Genomic DNA, 23227 nt, shown 5'->3' with positions numbered 1-23227 from the left:
TAAGATAAAATAATAATTCATTTGTTTCATATTTAATTTCCCTGAAAAATACTGTAGATGTTTGTTACTGTACCTTATTATTAAACAAAAGCCAGGTTTTAGGACATCCTCCCAGAGGAGAAGGTGCTGTTGGAGCAAATTCTGAGTGAGTAGAACCGTTGTGCCTTTCACAGATAAAGGCATTTTTAATACCACAGTTTATGTCATTCCAAAATCCTGGAAATAAGTTAAATAGAGAAAATCACTTTCGGAGATAGACATTTGTAGTATCACCCTCAGAAATAGCCTCCAACATTGTCAGTTAAACAGAATTGAGATTTCTTTGGAGGTGTACCGAGCAACAACTCCACCCCACCCCCATCACAACTCATTCCTTAACATTTATTGAAAAATATTGTCACATTACTCACCAAAATCTTTGTTCATGACCACACAGTTTTCATCATTATTTGCAAAGTTGGGTTCATTTGGGGCCCAGGCTACATAGTTCACTGGGGTTCCATCCAGCCAGCTAAAAGAAACAGTATGACAGTAGCTACTATATATCTAGCCTTATAATTGTTTTAGCATTACAGGAATCATTTGGCAAAAAAATTTAAGAGAAATACCATTCGCAATAGTGGGAGTTACGTGGTGAAAGCTCTGCGCATCAAGTAGCAGACATAGTCTTTATTCATTATTATTATTATTACTACTACTATTTATTGTTTGTATCATCGTATCACCTATAGGTCACAACGTTTTGCTCCATTTTACTAGTACAGCCACATATATAGTAAAAGTCAGGCCTTCCCCAAAAGCTGAGAAAGCCTGAAACTTCAAGCTCTCACCAGTGTGCCTGTCATACCTTTGTTCCCTCAATATTTTAGTGCTGGTGTGGGAGCATGTCACTGCACATTTGGTCTTCGTTTGCTATCTTTCTACTTGGCATGCTGGTGTGGAAAAATGAACTTATTTCTAGCAGCTCATTTGACCTCCCCTCCTCTTAATGCTCCAGTGAGAGCGAGGGAGCTGGCATTGACAATGCATCTCCTCCCCTCCCATCTGCTCCAGAAAACCCTTTCCAAGCACGCTTCTAAAACAGTAATTCTCAAACTGTGGCTCACTGGTGATCCTCAGAGAGGTGTCTGGTCCCATGCTGCAGACTGTCCTTGTTTCCTGCTGAACTGATGGGAGAGGACGATGAAATGAAGAATACATGTAGACAATATGATTGTCCTTTTTGGAACAAAGAAAACCACACTTCTCACACTAAATATGTCCATAGCAAGGGGCACAAACCCCAAGAATGAGAATCTGCAAAGCGTGGCATCTTTTGGAGGAACAACTTTATATAATACAAACAAAACAAACAAACTGATGAACTTTAACACATGGACTTGACTTGCTCACATTTCCCCCCAAAATTCAGGAATTGAAAAAGAAAAAAATTTGTTTATATAAACACTGGAAAACCATTTTCACACAGACTTTTCTGCTGAAACTAAGTCTAGAGTAAATTTTTGCAACAGAGTTAGCAATCCTGGAAATGGAATACCTAAGAAACTCAAATATAGCAGTGCTAAAGAGCAGTCATTCATTACACATTACACACTTTAAAGTTGCGTCTTTACTTACCTAAATTTTTGATCAAAGCTGACAGTTAGGTCAATGAAATATGAATTCATTCTGTTTTTAGTGTAAAACTAAAACATGAAGAGATTACATTAATTTAAAACAATTTATCTTTTATATTGAGCAGAAAACTAGAAGGGGCTCAGCCATCTTTGCAGTGCTGTTTTCCCCTTCTTTGGATCCAGGATCCATTCTCTGGCTAGGAAGCAAAGCCAGGAAGAGTGAGAGTGGAAGGAATGTATAGACCAGGACAGGAATGCATATCATCTCTCTGCTCCTCAGCTCTGCAGAGCTCAGACAGACAAGATAATACAGCCTGGGAAAGTATCTCCCTCTCTACCTCCTCAGCATTCACATACTTTCTCGCTACCCATCAAAAGTAAATAAAATCCTAAAATAAGATTGTGGGCCTGTGCTTTACTCTGGATCATTGCCTTTATTTTCTCAACTGCTTTGCTGCATCTCATGCCTGAAGCACTCACGTCAATATCAAATGGTGATTCATTAGGCCATTAAGGCCCTGTCCTGCATGCCTGACTCAGTCCAAACTCCCATTATATTTGGAACTTTTGAATCTAACAAGTGGAACAGCAGCAGAGTTTGGAAATTATTATTTTGCACTGCAATTTGGCTGTTAAGAAGCTAATTTAAGTACAAATGTAAATGTAATGCATTAACCATGCTGGACTATTGTACAATTAACTCTTGCTGAGATGTGGTACAGGTCTGAAGGGACTCACTGCATTCTCTCCAAAGTTTCAGAAGCAGAGCGTGAGGTGCCTCTGGTCACTATATTGAACATATTTTTGAATCAATATCTCTGGTTCTTACATATCTTCATAGAAATTTCCTTTCACTTTCACTGTCAATGACAGCAAGATCTGCAAACTTCTTCTTGCAAATATCCCAAGCTTTCTCCATATGGACATTTTCTGTGCTGAAGTAGTATTGCTTGTCTTCGTAGATAACCCATCCATCATCAGTGACTTTATAATCTGAAAGATACATTAAAAAGCAACATATTCGGTATTTGTATCTGTACTGTACACGTTCTCATCCTACAGTTATATTTTTTTCTGGCAAGAGGGCAAATACTTACCAAACTTGGTACTTGGTTCAGGTTTTAATGGTATGCCTGTAAAACAAAATATCAGCATGAGCTATGTCTCAAACGCTCATTCAAGGAAATTTATTTTGTGCAGTAGCTAATGACAATGACTTGCAGGAAAAAAAGGGAATCAAGCATTATCTGATGCACTGTACAGGTTTTTGACATGAACTTCGCAAGACTAACATAAAATATATTTATCATTTAGAATAATATCATTGAATAGTTACATCTGAAGAAAACACACGTGGCCTTAAAAAGTACTGGGTTTTAATAAGTATGCACTCTGGATGCTACTTTTACATGTGCTCTAAAATATATTGCCTTAGGCGAAAACCATGGGTTCAGACCCTCAATGTTCCTACCTAGACAGAAACTAATTACTTTATTAACATTCTATGATACGGTAGCGGTCAGAGCAAGCCATTTCAGGCCAGGGTTAGCAGTGATGCCATCATGTACACCAGTGCAAACCAGACACAAGGATTCAAAGCTTGACATCAATTTTTCATAAATATTACAAGTAATTCTCCGTGTCCTCCTCGTGCTATCTTGGTTTGGTTCATGTTAGAAAAGTGGGTTTTTAAGAGAAACTAAAAGAGAGAGAGGGTAGGCACCTTGCAGATGAGTTCAGGGAAGTCAAACCAAGCAGAGAGGACAGTGTGGAAGAAGTCATGGAGATGATTGTTTGAGAAAGTAACAAGGAGGCAGATAAGGTGGGAACACTGGCAGAGTGGGAAGGCGGTGATGCAAAGCCTGACACAGGAGGATAGGTTGTAAGCAGTGCTTAATTTGTAATGAAAGAGGTGCCAGGGCTCAAGCAATTTTTTTACATTCATAACTGATGATGCAGTAGGCCCAGAGGTGTTGGGACTATGAACTGCCAAGCCTAGAGGTGCCGGGGCTCAGTGCAAGCTAGCACTGGTTATAAGTGCTAGATTTACATAGAGCCTCAAAGCCTGGCTCTAACAGAAATTCTCACAGTTAGAAGAGTTATAATGCCCTTGTTAGAAAGTGGACAATGAGGAAGAAACCATCCTGTCCTTGTCCCAGGTCTGTCCCCTTGAAAATACTTCTTTCTTCAGTATGCCTTGTGAGGGTTTTGCGCAAAGACCATTATTTTCGCTGTTACCTTTCTTCCTTCCTTCTCTGATTTTGTTTGAGGGGAAGATTTTATGAAATAGTATGAATGAGGAACAGACTTTCTTTAGACTATTGCTTCAATTTGGGTTCTAACAGTCAAATAAGCTCAAGTTTGCCCTGTAGTGATGACATACAATCAAAACAGGATTATGTATTGTTTATGGTCCCTGATAAAGATAAAAGTGATTTATAATTATTTTAGGTTTTTTTCATATTTTTCCCCACATGGTGACATTACAGGGCAGAGTTAAGGTTGTTTAGGTGCCCTAATTGTGCATTTTCCAACCTTATCAATTTGGATTTCTTTTAAGTGTGACCTGAACTCTGAATTTTCTAGATTTGTAATGCTTGGTTTGAACACAATTACAATATCCCTGAAATCTAGTTTCTCTAAATTACTCTAAAGTTCTATCCTTAGCTCCACCTTAACCTAGTTGGGATTTTTTGTCTTATTTTTTAAAATTACTCAGAATCTCGTACATGAACAGTAACCAAAGAACTCGAAGAGCGTGTTTCCATTGAGCTGAAGATATGCACTAGCAACCTAAAATAATTTTTTCTTTGTTTTAACTTCAAGGGTGATTTGCCAGTGCAAAACAGCCAGAGCCACTGATTAATTGCAATGAGTTTACATGTACTTCACATTGCTAGAGCCGTGCAAAACAGCTAAAGAATTTTCTGTAGTATCTGGCTGGTGAATCTTGCCCATATGCTCAGGGTTTAGCTGATCACCATATTTGGGGTCGGGAAGGAATTTTCCTCCAGGGCAGATTGGAAGAGGCCCTGGAAGTTTTTCGCCTTCCTCTGTAGCATGAGGCACGGGTCACTTGCTGAAGGATTCTCTGCTCCTTGAAGCCTTCAAACCACGATTTGAGGACTTCAGTAGCTCAGACATAGGTGAGAGGTTTTTCGCAGGAGTGGGTGGGTGAGATTCTGTGGCCTGCGTTGTGCAGGAGGTCGGACTAGATGATCATAATTGTCCCTTCTGACCTTAGTATCGATGAATCTATGAATCTATAAAGCATACTGGTGGATTTGGCTGTCAAATTACAACTGACATTGGTTTAGAGCATTGTGTTACTGAGAACAGCACTGTGTGAAAAGAGAGTGCCGAGCCCCAGAGTCCCAACATCTCTGCTGTTTATGGGCTCCCCCTATATTTATGTTTCAGTTCCCCAGGCAGTGCTGCAGTATAAATAATAATGGTGATTGTACAAAATATAATATCAATACACTTCTTTATAAACTTTTACAATCCCTTCCTTAGGGAACAGTATGTTAAGACACTGCATGAGCAATATTGTATCTTACAAAAGACAGTCCCTTGGTCAAACCAAGGCCAAACAAAAGAGTTAAACATTACAAAATCCAGGAACTGATAACAAAACTGCTATCCTCTCTCTGCAGTGATCCAAAAGTGATAGAATAATAATACTTGTTCATAACAACATTTACTTCTTTTTGTTTTATTTCTGAAAGGTCCTCCAAGATGAAGATGAACTGCTCAGGGCTTCCGCCCACAGTTTCTCAAATCCTCCTGACAAGCCTTGTTGAGAACTGAGGAACACGTACCATCCAAAACATAGCATTCAGACTGCTAAAAAGGGTTGCAAAGGATATGCTTGCTCAGTTGGTGCACAGAAGCCAATATTCTGATGACATCGTTGTCATGAGAAATTTACTAAAAAGTTAACTTTGATTAACCAAATAACAAATGGTTTTTAAAGTGACAGTCCAATACATCTCCTGGTGTTTTAGAATAGTCTTTTTGTCAGGATGGACCTCAAGGGTTCAGAAGTTTCATTGCCTATGGGCAGCTGATGCCATCTCTCACCTCACCCTCAGCCAGATTCTTGTGTGCTCCCAGCTTTCCTTTTATTTTAGGGACATGGGTCGTAGGTGCTTTCAAACTAGCCTGTACCATGGCTGACATAGCCCCTCTCTTCTCTTTCAGACAGGTTCTGGTGCCCATGCCCTCTGCTTATCTACTCAAATACTCAACTGAGGGGAGGGGGCAGAAATTCTACCCACAACCGGGGGGGAGGGAGAAATTAGGCAGAGGGTCAAAATAAGCTAGATATTTATTTTATTTAGTATTTGTTTCAATATTGCTCATTTATTCCTATATCCCTTATTTCTCTGAATCCCTGCATTTCCAGGGAAACAGCACCTCGTGGTACCACTCACTTTTGGGTTTTGCTAGAGTGTGGGTGACACTGGGGCAACTTGTAGCCACTTGACAAAGTGGGCCTTGGGGTCAATCATGTTGCCACAATGATCTTTTGCGGATTTTCTACTGCTGAGAGCCCTGCCCCTTGGACAATGTTGGTGTAAGCTAAATCAACCTCTATTTTTTCCTCCTTGTCAGAGCAAGTGATTTTTACACCAACTGGTCCATTCACTTTTATTATATTCTTAGACAATATAAAACAGAGAGCTACTTTTGCTTAAGGAAATCAAAGTTCTGTACCTCCTGCCTTCCAGCTCTCCTTTGGACAAAATGGATCCAGATAAAGGGAGGAGATAAGAAAGAGAAATACTTCTCTTAAAGATCAGAGGGGTAGCCGTGTTAGTCTGGATCTGTAAAAGTGGCAGAGTCCGGTGGCACCTTATAGACTAACGGATGTATTGGAGCATAAGCTTTTGTGGGTGAATACCCACTTTGTAGGACACGCATCCAACGAAGTGGGTATTCATCCACGAAAGCTGATGCTCCAATACGTCTGTTAGTCTATAAGGTGCCACAGGACTCTATGTTCCTCTTAAAGAGATAGGCATCCTTGCACTGCAAACCTTTTGAATATATAGGATAGGGAGGTAAGGCCACAGGTAAAATACAAGGGACTTTTTTTGACCTTCTGTACCCCTGTATTTAGTTAAGAGATCAGAATTCATGTCCTTGCTTTTTATCTACTGTGTTCCCTTCCTATGCTTTCAAACAAAGAGTGATTCTTAGTGTCACACCTATTTTTAAATTTAGTTAGTCCAACAAACTGACTGTACTTTGTTTATATTTCTCTAATTAAATAGAGCAGTAGTCCTACCTTTTTTTATTTCACAAATCCAATTAAGTAAGTGTTCACAATACAAGTCATTCCACTGCATTGTTGGACTTCCCTCAAACATTCCACAATGTTCAATTCCTTTGTCATTATTGGGTTCTTCTTCATTCCAGTTTTCATAAATTACCTATGGTGGAAACACAGTTCTATTACTAGTTACTTCTATATGAGAGAGAATAGTTGTGAACTGCACTGTTAAAAAGCCTCAGGGGTTGATCCTCCTAAGTGTTTCATTTCTGAGGCCAGTAGGATCAAGAAGTGTTGTGGAACCAATAAGCTCAGCCCTTGTACAGAGGGAGATGAACACCTTATACTATACGCACACTGATATAGCTGAAAAGGGGAACCCTGATGGGCTGAAGAAATTATATCTAGTCTTCTTCATCAAGTAGTTGGTAGCTATAGGTAGGATAAAGTGAGACAGGCTAAAAGTCAAGTAGAGTTGGACCTTGGCAAAGGGAATTAAAGAAGAAAACAAAGAAAGAAGTGGGACCGTTAAACACTGTGGATGGAATGGAGGTTAAGGATAATCTAGGCATGGCCCAATATCTAAACAAATACTTTGCCTCAGTCTTTAATAAGGCTAAAGAGGATCTTAGGGATAATGGTAGCATGACAAATGGGAATGAGGATATGGAGGTAGATATTACCATATCTGAGGTAGAAGCGAAACTTGAACAGCTTAATGGGACTAAATCGGGGGGCCCAGATAATCTTCATCCAAGAATATTAAAGGAATTGGCACATGAAATTGCAAGCCCTTTAGCAAGAATTTTGAATGAATCTGTAAACTCAGGGGTTGTATCGTATGACTGGAGAATTGCTAACATAGTTCCTATTTTTAAGAAAGGAAAAAAATGTGATCCGGGTAACTACAGGTCTGTTAGTTGACATCTGTAGTATGCAAGGTCTTGGAAAAATTTTTGAAAGAGAAAGTAGTTAAGGACATTGAGATCAATGGGTCAATGGGACAAAATACAACATGGTTTTACAAAAGGTAGATCATGCCAAACCAACCTGATCTCCTTCTTTGAGAAAGTAACAGATATTTTAGACAAAGGAAACACAGTGGATCTAATTTACCTAGATTTCAGTAAGGCATTTGATATGGTGCCACATGGGGAATTATTAGTTAAATTGGAAAAGATGGGGATCAATATGAAAATTGAAAGGTGGATAAGGAATTGGTTAAAGGGGAGACTACAGCGGGTCACACTGAAAGGTGAACTGTCGGGCTGGAGGGACGTTACCAGTGGAGTTCCTCAGGGATCGGTTTTGGGACCAATCTTATTTAACCTTTTTATTACTGACCTCGGCACAAAAAGTAGGAGTATGCTAATAAAGTTTACGGATGATACAAAGCTGGGAGGTATTGCTCATTCAGAGAAGGACCAGGATATCATACAGGAGGATCTGGATGACTTTGTAAACTGGAGTAATAGTAATAGGATGGAATTTAATAGTGAGAAGTGTAACGTTTAGGGATTAATAATAAGAATTTTAGTTATAAGATAGGGATGCATCAATTAAAAGTAACGGAGGAGGAGAAGGACCTTGGAGTATTGATTGACAGGATGACTATAAGCCACCAATGTGATATGGCCGTGTAAAAAGCTAATGCGGTCTTGGGATGCATCAGGAGAGGTATTTCCAGCAGAGATAAGGAGGTGTTAATACCGTTATACAAGGCACTGGTGAGACCTCATCTGGAATACTGTGTGCAGTTCTGGTCTCCCATGTTTAAGAAGGATGAATTCAAACTGGAACAGCTATAGAGAAGGGCGATTAGGATGATCCGAGGAATAGAAAACCTGTCTTATGAAAGGCAACTCAAAGAGCTTGGCTTGTTTAGCCTAACCAAAAGAAGGCTAAGGGGAGACATGATTGCTCTCAATAAATATATCAGAGAGATAAATACTGGAGAGGGAGAGGAATTATTTAAGCTCAGTACCAATGTGGACACAAGAACAAATGGATATAAACTGGCCATCAGGAAGTTTAGACTTTAAATTAGACAAAGGTTTCTAACAATCAGAGGAGTGAAGTTCTGGAATAGCCTTCCAAGGGAAGCAATGGGGGCAAAAGACCTATCTGGCTTCAAGATTAAACTTGATATGATTATGGAGGAGATGGTATGATGGGATAACATGATTTTGGCAATTAATTGATCTTTAACTATTTATGGTAAATAGGCCCAATGTCCTGTGATGGGATGTTAGAGGGGGTGGGATCTGAGTTACTACACAGAATTCTTTCCTGGGTGTCTGGCTGGTGAGTCTTGCCCACATGCTCAGGGTTCAGCTGATCACCATATTTAGGGTCGGGAAGGAATTTTCCTCCAGGGCAGATTGGAAGAGGCCCTGGGGTTTTTTTGCATTCCTCTGTAGCATGGGGCATGGGTCACTTGCTGGAGGATTCTCTGAACCTTGAAGTCTTTAAACCATGATTTGAGGACTTCAATAGCTCAGACATAGGTGAGAGGTTTATTGCAGGAGTGGGTGGGTGATATTCTGTGGCCTGCATTGTGCAGGAGGTCAGACTAGATGATCATAATGGTTCCTTCTGACCTTAATATCTACGAGTCTATGAGCTATGACTCTGGGCTGCAAAGATGGGGTTGTAAAATGGTGTAAAATCAGAGGAAGTGTAGTACATCCCGATAGAAGCACTCTACTTTACTTATGTCAAAGTCAGTTTATCATCTCCAGGATGAGATCTGGGCCTATTCTCACTTCCATGAGGTTGCAAACTAGTTTTGGTCGTCCAGCCTCAGACATGAATAGGCCCTGTTGGAAGCAGATTGCTCTGAGGGGTAATGCTGACCTAGTGAGACATTATAACTGTCTTTGACCCACATGTATCAGCCTACTAACCATCAAGGCTCCCTTCCCCCACATCTTCCTTCCAGATTGATATCCATGCCCATATAACATGAAGCAGCAGGGAAGGCCACTAGAGCAGAGGTGGGCAAACTACGGCCCCTGGGACCCTCCTGTCCAGCCCCTGAGCTCTTGGCCTGGGACGCTAGCCCCCATCCCATCCCCTGGTGTCCCCCTCCCCCAGAGCCTCCATTCACTGTGCCATGAGTGCAATGCTCTGAGCGGTGGGGCTGTGAGCTCCTGGGGCAGCACAGCTGCAGAGCCTGGCCTGACCCTGTGCTCTGTGCTGCGCGGTGCGCGGCTGGCTCCAGCCAGACGGCACAGCTGCCTGTCCTGGTGCAGCCATGCCGCCAGCCACCAGTGCTCCAGGCAGCGCAGTAAGGAGGCAGGGAGCAAGGAGGGGTTGGATAGAGGGCAGGGGTGTTCGGGGGGTGGTCGGGGCCAGGGGTGGGGATAGGGGTCGGGGTGGTCAGAGGGCAGGGAACGGGGGGTTGAATGGGGCAGGTGTTCTGGAGGGGGGCAGTCAGAAAGGAGAGGAAGGGTTGGATGGGGCAGCAGGGGACAGTCAGGGGCAGGGGTTCTGGGGGAAGTCAGGGGACAGGGAGCAGGAGGGGTGGATGGAGTAGGGTCCCAGGGAGAGGGGCAGTCAGGAATGAGAGGAGTGGTTAGATGGGGCAGCAGGGGGCAGTCAGGGGTGGGGGTTCCGGGGGTGGTCAGGGGACAGGGACAAGGGGTGGTTGCATGGGACAGGGATCCCGGGGGGGCAGTCAGGAATGAGAGGAGGGGTTGGATGGGGTGGTGGGGGGCAGTCGGGGCGGAGGTCTGGAGGCAGTCAGGGGACAGAGAGCAGGAGGGGGCAGGGTCCTGGGGGGCCGTCAGGGAACAAGGGGGGTTGGATGGGGCAGGAATCTCGGGGGCCATTAGGGGGTGAGAAGCAGGAGGGGTCGGATAGGGGGCAGGGGCACGTCCCTCCATACAATTTCAGAAACCCGATGTGGCCCTCAGGCCAAAAAGTTTGCCTGCCCCTGCTCTGGAGCATGTGTGATGGAAGACATTTTCCAGTTTGAATGTATCAAGGGATTCAGATTGCATATGCTCCTGTTTTATGGTTGTGTGGCTGGGGCAGAAGATATGAAGTGATTCTTTTCCTCCATCATAGCCTCAGTGAAGACTAAACCATTGTACTTGTTTAATGCAGTGGCAGAGAAAGTGTTTCTATGGAACTGGGTATGAAAGTTTAGGAGGGAATGGGAAGGGAGTAAGAAAAGACTCAGAAAAGATTACAAAAAAGATATTCTAAAAGCCAGAAAGGCAATGATTATTTAACAACCAATATACTCACTGGAGAGCCATCAATCCAGGTATATCCTTCATCAGAATTCAAGTAAATCAAACCCATCCAGAAATGCTGAAAGATAAATCCTTTGTCCCTAAAATACATTATATGATATAGATATGTGATTGTATATAATAGGACAATTATATACGCCCTTTGTACAAAAGACATTTTAGAACTTATAGCAGTTCAAAAAATTTGAAATCTCTATAAAATTATCTCATAAAAAGGAACCTGCAAAGGAAGAAAATGCGTTTATATTAATTTGCCTTTCTTCTTGATGTATGATGTATTCCTCTCAGAAAAGTGTTTTCTCCTTGTTTTCTATCATAGACATATTGGCCCATATTCTACTCTGTTTGTGCTACTCTAATAGGAGAAAAACAGCCCCATCTCTCCATAAAACCAGCTCTTACCCTAAACCTGTCACAGTTTCCATGTGAGGGGTTTGGTCAAGGCATGCTGGTCTCTGACAATTCTGAGCTAATAGACAATTCCTTGTGAACCATTACCAACTGGTAGAGTTTAGAACAGCCACTAGCAGCCACCCAGAAGTGGCCTCATAATCAGTTCCTGCTGGTTCTTCCTGTCCACCACACCAATTAGATCTTGACTGCAGCAGATCATCAAGTCCACTAGGAATATAAATATTTGTCATCCTTATGTTTGACAGAGAACAACTTGAAGGACCAGAGAAGTGAGAGGGAGCTATCTCAGCACTCTATCAAAATGGTGAGGTGGTGCTGGCTTTTCTCAGAGATCTTTTCTCTCAACTGTATGTCAGGAGTTTGGATTAAGAGATTTCAACAAAAATTAAAACACAAATAAAGAATTGTAAAACAATTTAACTAACTAAAAATCTTTTTCTCAATGCTTAAGCTTCACTTTCATGATACTCATTATTATTTCTAGTGCAGTAGCACATACAATCCCAGATTCAGATCAAAGCCTCCTTGTCCTCGGTTTTGTATAAACACATCACAGGAAAGAGTTCCTGACCCAAAGAGCTTATAGCCACATTAAGCCATAGATTCTTCCAGGAAAAAAGGATAGACAAGATCTGAATTGCTAATCTATCTATTGGTAGACAGATGACCAAGCAAAACAAAAATGAAAAAAGCACATTCAAAAACAAATACATCCTACACATATATATTATATATAAAACTAAAGTGGACAAAGTGGCAAAAAGTCTCTTTGCCACTTGTAAATCACTCTTAAATCTATTGGAAAAATAAGTTTATAGTACACCATTGCCTGGCAATTTAAACAACAAGAAAAAAACAACAAAACCACCATCTTTTATATGCCAATGAGAGCCTTTGATATAGGTTCACTGGGAAACACCAGATATTGAGAATTTGTATAATTTGTATAGAGTTACTTTTCAGAGTACAGCCACACTTAAGTGGCCTGGTTTTAAAGGAAATTTCACTGCAACCTCAACTTTTGTGGACACATTTGGGCACCTGCACATGCTAGCAGTTAGAGGTCTAACTACCTGATTTGTGAGAGCAATCATGCAGTTAGATGCCCAATTTTAGCATTTACATCTGTAAAATAAAACAAAATAAAAACCAAAAACATCCCAACAACCACCACCAACTTTACATAGTCAGGACATAAATCCCTTTCAATTGTTTGGACAATTGATATATCATCATGAATGAACTCTGTACAACTTTTAGAAATCTCCAACCCATACACAAACATTTGCACATCAAGTTCCTGAATTCTGAGACTCCTGTTACACCCAAATTCCTGTGGTTTATTTTAAATATAGTAATTAAAAATAAGTGGGGGATAGCGATAAAAGATATAATGAACAGTTTTTTACTTAAAATTAATCCTTTTGAGAATGAATTCAAGAGAGCTTTTTGTTATTCTTCTTATACATGCCATTAATGTGAAAGAATAAATATTTCGTAAATACTCACAGAACCATCTGCCATATTAAATCCTTTACTTCTTTTCTGTTGATAGTGATCAAGTGTCCTCCTATTTCTCTACAAAAATTTTCTGCTTCAAATCATGATTTCTTTTGGTTTCCTTCTCTCACAAAAATCTAATGAGGACATATTTCACAATAAGCTACTATATAATAATACCCTCCCTAAGTAATAAAATCAAACAACACCCTGGCCAGCTACTTTCTCAGTAGTGGGATTTCATACAATCCAGCTAACCAAATCAAAAGGATATCCAGAACCAAAATAACACCTGGAATATGGATTACAGAATGCCTAATTCTTAGCATCCATTGTTTCACTTTGTTTGAGCAAAAGCACAGGGGAGGACTGGGAAGACCCATAGCTATCACAATACACAGAGCGGGAAAAAGCTAGTACGTATAACTTAATAGGAGCTCTGACCACTGAAAGTGGTGAAGAAAAATAAAGTGGTTATATCTAAAACTCCAAAGGGGGTAAAAATCAGGAATGGAGTAATATCCAAAGTAATGGGAGCGAGAAGGAGATGCGGATGTAGGGCTCAGTCCTGCAAGGTGCTGAGCACTCTGGCCCTGACTCAAGCACATACTTAATTTGTTTGCTGAGTCAGGGCCAGAGTGCTCAGCAGCTTGCAGGACTGAGTCCATAATTAAGGTTGTTTAAGTCTAGGGGAAGAGGTTTCAGCAGCAGGAAAGTATCCGATCTGATAAATGGTCATCCAAATAAATAAATAATAATTTCAGTGTGACACAATGTAGCATAATTACATAGTCTCTGAAGAGTAAGAGCTTAACCTCATCTATGTTTACTCTTTGTGCTTGCCCAGGTATACAAGGGGAAGAGTATAAAGACTGCTTGGGAGACAGAGATGGAAGAATGCCTCTGGGAAGCTCTGACTATGAAGTCACTGATTCACTTTTCCTTCTGTAAATTATTTTACTTTCTTGTAAATATTATCTTAATATAGTCTTTGTAGGGAATTTTCTCATTTATCTTTTAAGTAAATAGGGAAAGCACTTTTTAAATGTTGTTGTTCTATTTGCCTAGGTGCCACCAGATGCCAAATGTGAAACTGGGTTTGTTTGCTATCACATTGAATACATTATGTGCTTTGTGCAAAAATCTTGGAACCGTGTCAGGTTCCTATGTCTGTTCATGGAAAACATTATCTTAACACTGTTGCCAACCCTCATGATTTTATCGTGAGTCTCACAGAATTTGATTAGCTGAGAATCTCAGCTTTCATTTAAAAAGAGAAAAGTATGTTTCAAGCCCTCATGCTTGAGTGGAAAAGCTTGAAAACAATATAAAAAAGAACCCAATGTATTTGTTTTAAATCTCATGATTTTAAGCCAATATCATGATTACTTGGAACCTTGACTCATAATTTTCCAATAACTAGGGTTGACAATAGTGTTCCGAAATGGAATCTCTAAAAAGCGTGCATTCCACTACACAATGCAGGTTAGGGAACAACTGAGAGTAGATTTTAACTCTCAGTGCATGAGATGGACAGTGTGTAGTGAATGAGGCAGAAAAGTTTAATACTTACTTTGAAGCATAAGCTAATATAATTGCTTGAATCCCAGCCTTCAGGGCATGTGGGGGCAAGAGTTGTTAATGGAATCGGAGGACGTGTCACACCCTCAGCCCACTGTTTGCAGAGAAATGTTGCTGTCTTCTCACAACTAAGAACATCCCATAATCCAGCTGCAATTCCAGTTTCCATGGCAACACAGCCTGACTTTCCTCCTTCATTAAAGAAATGTTAAAAACCTAATTGAAAATTACATATTTCTCTGAACTTGGGGCTCTGCTCTCAAAGAAATTAAACTTCTGTTTCCATTCCTATTTTATAAACCAAAGGATGGAAATTCTAACACAGATGCAAAGTCACTTGAGTCCAGATTTTTAAGGGTATATAGGCATTGCTGTGCTCAGCATTGAAATGCATAACTCACTTAGAAGGTGAAGTCTTATTGTCAAAACAGATTTAGGCACTTAGGAGCCTAAATTCCATTAACTGTGCCTAAATCCCTTTTGAAAGTAAGATTTAGGCTTCTAATCAGTGAAGTGTTGCAACACTGATGTTGCAGCACTTGTAAGTATGCCTACATACTTTTAAGAATCAGGGTCTTGGTTCCATGTGTCATAGGAATACCCAGAACAGTAGCACAGGTACATTAACAAATCCCATGAGCCCATCTCTGCCAAATGATGAGAAAACTCACAAAAGGTGAACACTGATAGTCCCTTTTTCCCACCCTAGTGTGACCATTTTTAGTCTAGTAATCTGTATATTTGCCGTTACTTCGTGTCTCACCTAAGCACCCTATAGGTCTAATTGTTTGGCCACTTATGTCCAGCACTAATTTTCCTGAGTGTGATGAACTATGTCAACCACTAATGTTGTGATAAAGTTCTGAAAATGTTGAAGCCCCTTCAGCCCCTGCTTAGCCTGGTCTCTAGACCGTAAAAGCCCCAGCTTGCACAACTACACAAAATGGGGATTAGCAGCCCACTAATCTTTATGTGGCTAGTGTGCTCCTTACTCCTCCCTTACTCCCCTGCAGGAATACAAAAGAGGGCCCATGGTTGAATCCTGTCTAATCTTCCAGGGGACAGAGAGTGGAAATTCATGCACCTTTCAGTATTCAGTCTAAACACATCCTAAAACCACAGACAGCACATATCACACAGCACTGCAGTGCATACCAGGCATTGCTGAATTCCAATGAGTGAACAGAACTGCTTCACCATCGGTCCACTTGAAAGTCCCTTGTTCCTCTACATCTGAAAGCCCTATCCAGAAATATTTTTCAGGCCTTAGCCCAGTCAGACTAATCAAATAGGCTTGTTCATTTCTGTTAAGGAAAATAATGTTTCAAATCAATGTTATACTCAGATTTAATCATGGCTTTTTTTTTAAATGAAATAATTCAAAATGGAAAACTGGATAAAAGAGTTAAAAGTTGATAAAATGGTTGGTTTAAATCTATTAATTTATACTTTGAACAAATTCAGCAGCTGACACCAGAAAGAAAGCATGATAATTATGGCCTATTAATAATTTGGAATGATTCCTTTTCCTCCTGCACAATATAAGACATCATACATTTGTCTGAGAGTTAGAAGGGAGAAGGCAGAGGCAGATACTAGTATGGTCTTGGTCGAGCTGCTGTCTATTAGCTCCTTATATGTTGCATTTTGTTTTGTTGTTTAAATTTTGGGGCTACCACTGCCTTATGCTAAGAGAGACCACACAAATCTGTATCCTCTGATTTTTAATAAAGGAATATGTTGGGGTGGACTATGTCCAGAGGTCCTCTCCTGGAGGCCTCGCAGCCCTGCCTCACTTTGCCTCAGAAAAGAGAAGAGGAGAAGTCCTCCAGGTGGCCTAGAGGGCTACAGGGGAACAGCCAATCAGGAGCCAGGAAAGCCATATAAAAAGAAGCAGCAGAGACAGAGCAGTCAGTTGCTGCCTGGAGCTGGAAGAGAGAGAACCAGGTTCATGGCCAGCTGGAAGAGCAGCAGGACCCACGGACAGCTCAGTTAGGACAGGGCTGAGCCCACGGACAGCTGCTGAACACCAGGGGAGTTAAGAAGGACCTTCTGGATGGCTGAGGGGACCAAGCAAGTACAGCGCCCAGAACATAGCCAGACCAAGCAAGGGTACCATGATGGATCCTGTTGGTCTAGTTAAAAACTAAGCTGTGCATGTGCGTGCGTGTGTGCTGCTGAGAAGGACATATCAATGGAAGGTACCATGTTGAGCCCTGTTAAATTGGTATAGAGGGCAGTGTCTCCAGGAAGGAAGCCGTGATGGAAACTAAATACTCTATACCCTGGAAGGCGTTTGTGCATGCTGTTCCACCTACAGACTGTGTATGACTTGGCCAAGGGGCCGAGTCACTAAAGACTCACCAAAGAAACCATTGGCTGGGGAGAGGGAGGTTACTTGTGAAAGGTGGGTGTCACCCTATTCCAAGAACTAAGAAACAGCAGGCTCACACCCGACCACCAGGGGGCACTCACGAGAGGCAGGTGCTGACCCTGTTACAAGGAACTATTACTAAAAAAGATTTTTCCCCTGAAATTTTTGCTCAAATTTTTCACTTCAAGGAGATTTAAACTAATAGTTTAAAGAAAGATTTATAACTATTACAATCTGTCAGTTATGAAATAAAATGATAAACCATTAAAAGTCATTAGAATCCATCAATTATTAATTTCAAACATTAGAATTGTCAAGTATGACACAATGTACAACACGCAATGTGTTCCACATTTTGGTCATTTGTCACACTTTCTGATGGCTCATGTCTCACAGTGGCAGTTTTGAAGACTGAAAGACGTGTGCACTACAGTTTCCTCACTAGCCAAATCTGGACCAAGAAGCATAGTTTACATATGCTTGGATTAAGCAATGAGAAGTGATAAAGGAAAGAGAACCTGGAAACAAGTAGGAAAATGTTGTTTGAAAATCTTGGATAAGAGTACAGGAAGGATTTCTGAAATGATAAAGCACCCAAAAAAGTATGGAGATGCACAGAAACAGATGCATGCATGAAAGCAATATGAAAGCATGGTCAGGTAAAATGGTAGAACCAAATTTAAACCACTGTATTCATCTCAATAAACCAAATCAAAATATAAACTAGAAAGTTAAAATCTAATCCCAGAAGTGTCTCTTCTTTGCAATTGAGGTCATAATAGATCTGTAGGATATAGTTAATATCAGAAAAAGAACATCAAAAGTCAGAATGAGACCTGGAAGGAAAAAAGAAGCAAATAAATAAATAAATTAGTAATAATAAAGCCTTCCTAGAACCAGGAAATGGAGAAGAGCATAAGACTCCATTTAGCCCATGAGGGACCATCTCTGCAAATCTAATTTTACCTGGGAAGCATTCGGATACTACCACAACAGAGCCTATAGAAAACCCAAAGGTACATAGGAATTCGTTTTTTCTGTGTAGATCCTTTGTATTTGGCTCCACACTAGAAAAGTTCTAGAGTATTTTAAAATTTAGAACCTTCAAAGCCTTTTCCATCATGAGCAGAAATTTAAAAGTAGAACAAAAAATATTTTTCCTACTTGTCTTCCACAGTAGCTAGGTAACCATTGCTCCTTTCACATGTCTTATTTGCTTCTGGGAATGTTACAAATGTGTGTCCAACCAAATAGCAGTGAAAACCATGTCTTTTCCAGCCCTGTGACAAACATCAGGCAAACACATGAGTTCTTGACAGATTAACATATTGATTCTGTTCTGCCCTTTAAAATATAAATACATATTAATGTGAAATCGATTGATGAAGCTCAGTTGAGAAAAAAGAAGAGACTCTGATCACCAGACATAGGCAGGGCTGTTATTTAACAAAAGGAAGCTCCCTGAGATCAGTATTGTTTTTACCCAGGGGATGATGCTGGGAGGTCTGCCAGGGGCAGCTCACACCTGACCCATCTTTTCCTCCTCCTCTCTTATGTTGGTATGATTTTCCTGGAGTGGAAGGTTATCTGGTCAGGATGGCCTTACAGTGATTTGCAGGCTTGGTTACGCATGCACCAGAAGAACAAAGATGCTGACTTTGCTCTGCTCAGAGGGAAATTATGTCTACTCAAGAACAGTGGGCTCTAAAACCTTGAAACACAAAAATGATTTAAATTATTCACATATAACCAGAGCTACCAATATCTGACTACACTGACTCTTCAGAATTCAAAGAAGGACCTCTTGTGATCCAGCTTAGGCTTGTTCTTCCTGAGTCTACTACAGAGGTTTACTCAAAACCAGTATAGATTAAACAAGTGGATTTCTGAGCAGGTGAGACTTGCTAAATTTGCTGACTAGGAACCATATCACCTGTTGCAGTGGGGTGGGGGTGGGTGGTTTTCAGAGTCCAGACAGGCAGCCCACAAGTAAGGAATCTGAACCAGATAGCTGGGAAGGGAGATTCTTTTCTGCTTTGAATTGATTTCCTTTTCTTATTAGTTGCTGATGCTAAAGCCTATGAAGATACAGAAGATCTGAGACTTGAGACAGAGAGGCCTGTGGTGTATGCTATGTTTGTTATTTCGTTGGGTGAAGAGCCTAAAATAAACACGGGATGTTGTGAAGACTTTTTGTTAATAAAAATGGTCTATGTATATCTATTACTGAGTGGGAAATGAGACTCTATTACAAAGAAGAGGGAGGAAATGGAAGAATTCAATATAAATTAAAAATGAATTCAGAGTAGATTTGCATCTGAAAATGAATGACAATAAAAACTGTACATACATGAGCAACTTGCTAACGGAAAAAATCACTGGGGTCCTTCAAAAGTAGTTACTAAATAGAGGGAAGAGGTCACCATGAAAGACAAAGGACTTTAAAGAGCATGAAATCCAATAGGCTAAATGACCTTTATAGATCCCCATATAATCTATTTCACACTTACTTTCTGGCAGCCTGGATCGATGATCTCCACTTCCCTAGGAGCTTGTGGTAAAGGTGTCCTTTTGCAGATATAACCAAGTTTCCTTTCACAAAGATTAGCTACCCAATATCCATCCTGAAATGTCCAGGAAGAGGGATGCATAACCTTTAGAAAATTGCTAATTTCCTCTCTCCTTGCTCATGCTCATTTTTAATCTGTTGCATGAATTGGTTGATAAATATAGATTGCATCAAAAAATGATGTGCCAGATTCATCACAGCATTACTCCAGTTCTACACTACTGTAACTCCAGTGAAAGGAGTAGAATTGGAGTAATGCAGGCTTGAATGTGTCCCCATGAGTATGACTATGTCACACTTACGAGTAGGAGACTCATTGAAAGCTAGTGAATTTTGTGAGAGAGAAAATGAAAAACACACTAAAAATAAATCATAATGTCCCACAAAATGTTAATTAATGTTGATATTAGATGTTTTTCTTTAATTATTTATTATATTATTTTGTAATGAACTAGATGAACTTTCCTGTGATATGTTTTGTAAAAGAGACCTAAGAGATATCTGCCATTAGATCTTTGCTGAGAAACAGTCAACTTAAAATGATTTTTATTTTTATTTATGGTGGTTTTGGGTGTTTTGTTACCTTCCATTTATTTATTTTAAACAAATCTAGCTACATTTCCATACTGTCCTGCATAAATAAGAAATCTGTGAGGATCAAGAAGTAGATGAAGCCGTAGCTTCCCACTCCCCTCTCTCCCAGGAGAGCTAGTCAGGCTCAAGCAAGGAGAGTAAGCAGCATCCTGAGCAAGAGGGAAAGAGGAGAGGATTTGGAGCTGAGTTACAGTTCCTTCCCAGGTTTCAGAGTAGCAGCCGTGTTAGTCTGTATTCCCAAAAAACAAAAGGAGTACTTGTGGCACCTTAGAGACTAACAAATTTATTTGAGCATAAGCTTTCATGAGCTACAGCTCACTTCCTTCCCAATGTGCATCTACATAGTGCCTTTTACACAGGCTGAATCTAGACGCTCAGTTTAGACCTAAATGACATGCACAATGTCGTATAGTGAGTTAGTGTCTGAACCAGGATTAAAATGGAGAGGCCCTGGTGCATGCTTAATCCATTAGACCACAGTGCTCACTATGTAAACAACTTAATTTCTCTGTTCTTCAGTAGCTCTGTTCTTCCCCTTTAATGGTGGGAGGGGATTAATATTTACCATTGATGGAAACAAAAAATATCCTAGGCCGAGCTGGTAGTGACACCTAAATTAAGGTTGCCTAATACTTTTCATTATAAGACCTGCTTTCATTTGCTTATAATTTGCCAAACTTTAACCATTTGAGATTAAATTTTTCCTGCTGGATGTTTGACTCAAGCTGAACTTTTCTTTTGAACGTTTCAACAAAAACAGTTCAGCCACTTCTCAGAACAGGGTTAGAGAAAACGATGTTGTTTTGCCCATGTTAAAAAAATTCTTATAATCATTTATTCCAAAAGCTTCATGCTTTGGAGCAGGTGTATTGCCAACCTGAGATGCTCAGTAATCATGAATGAGGCACTTAAAATTAAGAGAGTGGATTAAAAATCATGAGTTTTTTAAAAATAATAAGTATTGGGCTCTTTTTATTGGCCTGTTGGTTTCCATTATGATTCAATGTCTTTGTGTTATCAAGCTTTTCTCTGAAACCGGGTGAGCTAGAGTTATAGTTTGGGGGGAGGAGGGGTGTTAAACCAAAGCTGAGATTTTAGTATAACTTTTTAACCTCACAGGCTGGGGCTTTAAGAAAAACACCAAATATAACAAGAGTTGTGATAAAATCACAAGAGTTGGTAACAATGGGGCAGGGACTTGTAATTTGGCAGGGGGGTGCCCTGGTGTCAGGGATGTGCCTTTAGCCATCCCATGAAAGTCCACCAAATTTGGCCAAGTTATAAGCCTCAGAAACCTATTAGGACACACATTCTGAGTACAGACTTGTTAGAATTTGGCAGTTATTTTCTCCAAAGTTCCCATTTGAACTGGGCATGCTTCAGCCAGGGGCTGCAGGGACGGAGTGGAATGGAGAGGGTGAGTAATGGTGTGAGGCAGAGACAAGCTGTGTGGGAGGGATAGACAGGTTGTGGGGCACACAGGAGCAGAGACAGGCTTCAAGGTGGTGGTAGATAGAGGCAGAGACAGGCTATGAGGGGTACATGCTAGGGCAGGGACTCTCACAACAAAATTTTTGGTGGCCTCCGAGTGAGGCCACCAACTCTTGCTGGTGGCTGCTTTACAATTTTTCCTAAAATACTTAATTCACTTTAGGAAAAATAAATAAATATGCACATATATATATGCCCAAATCATTGTAATTTATCTATGTAGGATTTTTTTCTTTTTTGCAGACTCAATAATAAAAATAATGTACAGTTGTCTCTACTTTTTACTGGACCTAAACAGGATAGAAACAGAAATAAGGTGCTTTGAACGTTCTTGTCTTTTTTCTTGTTTTTTCTTTTACTTTTGGGATTTTTTTTAAGACTTGTTAGCTATAAGTAAGTCTGCTGTGAAAAGTGATATTTGTATGTTTGTTAATATCACTTTTCACAGCAGACTTACTCAGCCCTGGCAAGCTCGGAGACAAATTAAGCCCTGGATGGATACAGAGGCAGTGGGGGCATGGGTGATGGGGCACTGGGGGAGGCAGCAGGGACTAGATGTGATGATGAGGGTGAGCTTGAGCCAGACCACTGCACAGCCAGGGAATGGAGCCCAAAGCCACACGCCCAGGGGACAGAGCCTGGGGACAGAGCCTGAAGCCCTGTGGCTGGAGCCTGCCACTTGCCATCCCAGGGCAGAAGCCCGACCCTACTGCCCCCGGGAAGGAGGGGACTGACTGACTGACTGCTCCTGCAGCTTGTGTCTCCCCAGAGCTGGGGCCTGCCTTGTCGTCATCCCCCAATCACTGCCCAGGAAGCTGTGGCTGCAAGAAAAGCCCCTGGTGGCTGCATATGGCCATGGTGGCTGCATTTGAGAAACACTGTGCTAGGGGCAGGGGCAAAAGGCTGGGGAAGGAGGTATAGGAAATGAGGGTTTGTAACTACTAGAGAACACTCCCTTCCAGAACCCTCCAGGAATCCAGAGTTTCAACATTCCTCTGCTGTCAGCAAATGGCTGCTCACAGTCAGAGACATACCCCTCCTCTGGCTTGTTCACATAGAGGACAACAACCTGCTGCTACTACCAGTTATTGGTAAGCTCAACTGACTGAGAACCGTGCTCTAGAACTAGAGGTTCCAATCCTGCTCATGACCCATTTGTGGGGAAGGGGAGGGTCACTAATATTCCACATCATAAAATGTATGTCTTTTCAGTTTTTGGCTTTTTAAAACCTAGGACATTATATGCAAAAAGCAAAACAAAACAAACAAAAACCCATGTTAAAAGGTGTTTCAGGTTGTAAAATCAGTCAGAAGTCCACAGCCTTAAGGAGGTATATACATATCTCAGGTTTACAGAGTAGAAACTCGGAAGTTGAGTCACTTCCCTGTAGTATGGTCTGGTGGATTAGAAAACTGAGTATGCAGTAGCCGCTTATAATAATAACAAATAAAGCACCATGAACCTCTAAAACCAAAGGCAACACTTATTGCTATGAACGTAATAACAAAACAAATTTGGAATTTCTGGGCCGAGTTCTTTAGGACGTA

At 40.8% G+C, this 23227-nt stretch overlaps 1 pseudogene; it reads right to left on the bottom strand.

Moving 5' to 3' along the window:
• Window positions 1–23227, bottom strand: part of LOC119851126 — a 61912-nt pseudogene that overhangs the window by 21997 nt on the left and 16688 nt on the right.

This window comes from Dermochelys coriacea, chromosome 2 (assembly GCF_009764565.3).
Source record: "Dermochelys coriacea isolate rDerCor1 chromosome 2, rDerCor1.pri.v4, whole genome shotgun sequence".
Lineage (NCBI taxonomy): Eukaryota > Metazoa > Chordata > Testudines > Dermochelyidae > Dermochelys > Dermochelys coriacea.
The sequence above is the reverse complement of the archived record's forward strand: the minus strand, read 5'-3'. Positions and strand labels throughout refer to the sequence as shown.